This window comes from Lactuca virosa, chromosome 3 (assembly GCF_052849685.1).
Source record: "Lactuca virosa cultivar CGN04683 chromosome 3, Lactuca_virosa_CGN04683_v6, whole genome shotgun sequence".
NCBI classification, from domain to species: Eukaryota; Viridiplantae; Streptophyta; class Magnoliopsida; order Asterales; family Asteraceae; genus Lactuca; species Lactuca virosa.
Window position 1 is genome coordinate 217303860 of NC_136428.1, and position 4540 is coordinate 217308399.

The window sequence follows — 4540 nt, forward strand, 5'->3', positions numbered from 1 at the left end:
GTAATAGAAAAAGTTTGGGTAATTTTGGAAACTGTTTTCTATTTATTTCATTTTTTATTAGAATAAATGCTCAAAAATCATAAAATTGGGTTAAACAGTTTAGAAATCCATTTTTATATTTTTCCTAGTTTAATAATGCTTAATAACAGTAATAGAAAAAGTTTGAGTAATTTTGAAAACTGTTTTCTATTTATTTCAATTTTTATTAGAATAAATGCACAAAAATCATAAAATTGGGTTAAACAGTTTAGAAATCCATTTTTATATTTTTCCCAGCTCAGGTATGTCTAATGGCAGTATTATAAAAAGTTTGGGAATTTTATGCTTTTAATACTATTTTTCATGAATATATGTTGTTATGAAGGCTTAAAAATTTAGAAAAATAGTTAATCATATCAAAAATTCAAGGGAAATTTTCTGGAAGACCTCTACTTTATTTAGAATGAAAATACAAGGTTTGACAATTTTTGGAAACTGTTTGATAATATTTTACATTTTTAAGAGTTTAAAACACTTTTAAATGTGTTGAAATACCCTAAATTAATATTACTAAATCTGGAAAATTAATATCCAAAATTGTCTTAATCACATGAGTTATAGAATTTCACCATTTCAGAAAAATTGTAACCAATTAATATAAAACCAATATTAGAACATAAATTTGGCATTTCTCTATATGTAGAGTTTAGTATATTAGCATTAGATTTCGACATGGAAACTCACTAGTGTGTGTTTGATGTCGTAGGATCCCGGTAGTAAGGCGTTGGTGTATTCCGAGGCACCACCTGTACCTACTCGAAACATTGTGAGTATTCACGCACTCCCCTATTTTCAGTTTTTTTATGTTTTGGGGTGGAAAAGCATGTCCCGAAAAACTATTATTTGAATGTTGTATTTAAATTGATTTGTATCAAACATGATTGCTATTTTATTGCTATATCTCTCTATGTATGTCTATGCAACACGGAACATGAGAACTTATCGTATTAAGGCCCTTCCCTTATCTCTAACCATTAACTCTTTGAGCCAATGGTCATTATGGATAGCGCTATTAGGAATTGACAACTCCTCACTCGCCCTATTGCTGGAGTGCATGATACCATATTAATCTATGGAACGATAAGCATAGATCTTGATAGGGCTTCAGTCATAGGTTTGGTTGAGAACTCATTGTTTGCTCATACACATACAAACTTGTTATTTATTATGGCGATAAACTCGTTTATCAATTATAGCAATCAACTTTGTTTCTCATTATAGAAATGAACTTGGTTTCTCATTAAACAATGTACTTGTATTTATGAAAAGTTTTATACCAAATCTTGATTTTATAAACTTGTGAACTCACAAACTATTTTCATAGTTGACGCTCGTTTTACATGCTTTTTCAGGAAATAATTAGTAAGTGGATATAAAGATTCATCATCATAGAGCATGTTGCATCGTGTGGAAGTTATTTTATGAAGTTATATTTTGAACAATGTCATTTTGGAAAACTTGTACTTTGTTTTGTTTAAGTTATGGGTTGTAAACTTTTAAATATTGCTATGGTGATGTATCTTTATCTTTTGCAATGAAACCTTTATCGCTGTCATATCTTGCGTTTCCGCTTTAGCGGGGTGTGACATCGATTGTCTATGGAGATGTGCATAACATGGTGATTCGACTAATACTTATGTGTAGTTAATGGAGATTAACTATTGGAGTAAATCGCACTTATAGAATACTTCATGGAAACTATCATGAATAATTCTAACATAGTAGTATCATATATTTTTCAAACAAATATTCATGAGATTATTAGTTCTAAAGTCGGCTATGCTTTGGTATTCTCTAATGGTGTTTGTAACTGGTATCCATACATGGAATGTCCATGTACGACAAGATGAGTGGGTGGTACTACATGTGGGTGGGTTCCATGTAGTCAAGGTTTATTTATTTCTTCTGCCAAAGTAGGAGAAGCAATATCTTAGGTCCCCTAAATGAATTGGTGTTGATATCAAATGTATAGTCGTACTCAAACTATGTTGATGATGGATGAGTAGTCTAGTTTGTTGTTGGTCATCACAAATCCCTATCAGGAATCATAATCTTGAATGCTTGATCGACCTACTTCCATGTCTTATATTCATATTGTCACACACCCAAACTGGAACGGCGGAAACGTTCGGGGCGGAGGACGTCATGCTCAGTATCACAACACATGCATCATAGTAATCAAAGTAACAAAAACCATCGTATTGATAATATAATATTTACATTATGTTCAAAATATTACTTGAAATACAATAAAAGTACAACAAATGTTAAGACGTAAAACTCCGTCTTCGCAGCGCCTTAGAGAGTACCTGTGTACTAACGATCCTGAGAATACAAGTGGTTTGGAAAAAGTGTCAACATTAAAGTTGGTGAGTTCATAAGTTTTTTTGTTATAAAAAGTATACTTTATGTTACTTGGAAAAGTTTTCCGGTTCCTTCAGAAAATCCTATATTTTCTTAATAAGTAAAATGACTGTAGTTAATCCTTCTGTAATCATTCAGTGAATACTAATTATATATAATACAGATTGATTAGACATGAATGTGTGAATCTGCCCAAAGCCCGCAACCAAACAAGGAACAGGAAATAAGGCGGAAGTCACACATTCCATTGTCTACCAGATCTTTATTATATATAATCATAATGTATTCATCAAGTAATTACATAATTAACATAAACGAATCTCTGGTAAAATGGTAACCACAATAGTTCCTTCTATAATCACTTATTTTATACTAACTATATATAACCTAATATCGAACAGATAGTTGAATGTGTGAATCTGACCTAAGCCCACATCCAAACAAGGAACAGGAAATGGGGCGGAAGTCACACATTCCACTGCCTATCAGATATTATTTATATATAACTTGGAGGTATAAACTAAGGAATTATATAATTAACCATTAAAGGTCCTTTATGTAATACTAGTTTAATAATAAATATTAAACCTTTTGTAAATAAGTTCCTAGTTTCACTTACTCTATTGTGAACCAATGTTTTCTGTGATAATTGCTATCGTTTTCAGAAAGTTCTATCGAAAACTGTTTACCTTTAAAATAACAATGATTAACATAGAAAATCCTATATTTTCTATAAAACCAACTGGTAGTTTTAATCGTTTCGAGATCAAAAAGCACAAGTATAATTAATATACTTACTTTAATGATATCTAGTTTTGATGATAAGTTAAACTGGCTGAAAACCTATTTACTCGGAAAATCTGATACGACGATACTACCCTCCTATGATCACTCAATACATACGAGTTGTATATAACCGAGATCGATCAGACAGTTGAATGTGTGAATCTGCCCTAAGCCTACAACCAAACAAGGAACAGGAAATGAGGCGGAAGTCACACATTCCACTGCCTATCGGATTTCAATTTTATCTAACCATAATGTATATATTGAGGACCATATAGTTAATATCCCTGGTGGAAGTTTCGGAAAAGTATATTACTACGTAAATATATCATTCTTTCTCCTTGTGAGTTATATGACCATACTGACTAATATGACGGGTAATGGGTTGTCGGTATCGTTTATGACGTTTGTCACCCAAGACCTGCTGGTCGAACTGTAGCTAACAGTCGGATGAGGGATTGTCAGTCCCATATTGATCTATATACAAGTTTCACGCTCTCCCTCCAGGAGACTCTGGATCATAAAGATGGACTTCCAATGGTACTTAAATAAGTACCGAAGACGTGTCTCACAAACTAGATTAACGACTTTACAAGTAATATAGCGAAAACCTTTTTTATAATTAACAAGTAATTTTTGTAAAAGGCTTTCCTTTTGTTTCATAAACTATATGTATTATAGTTTATAAGTTCATTTCCATGTTTTAACCTGAATTATATAAAATAGTTCCTATGATCCATAAACTATGCCTATTATGGTTTACAAGTTGATTTCCATGTTTTAACAAGTTTCAAGTTCAAATACATTTAAACGGTAAGAAACATAATAAATGAATTATGTATTTTAAACACAAGCAATCTTGTTTTTTACTTGTATTCCCCCCTAAAAAAAATTTAAAAGCTTGGTAAAATATGAGGGTATGAACTCACCTTATGTAAGTGATTCAATTAATGACTAGAATAAGGATGTTATACTCACGAACGAGGTCCCGGAGCACAAACGAGTCCTAAATAGCATGTAATGATACATATAGGCATGAAATTAGTGAATCTAACTACAAAGGCGATTAGGAAACATCCTAGGATGCAAGAATAACTCACCAAAGGAGTGTTAGAAGCAAGTTAGGAGAATGAAATGGAGTTCACGGCCCAAGAACACTTAAGTGTTCACGGCCCAAACATGAAGGGTTCACGGCCTTGATGAAGGTTCACGGCCCTATGAGGGGTTCATGGCCCAAATATGTGAATAACACTTTAAGATCTTGTTGTTTGGCAAGTGTTTGAAGCCCATTTATTGTATTCCAAGAAGATACAAAAGAAAAAGGAGGTTTAAGGGAAGAAAAGTGTGTTCT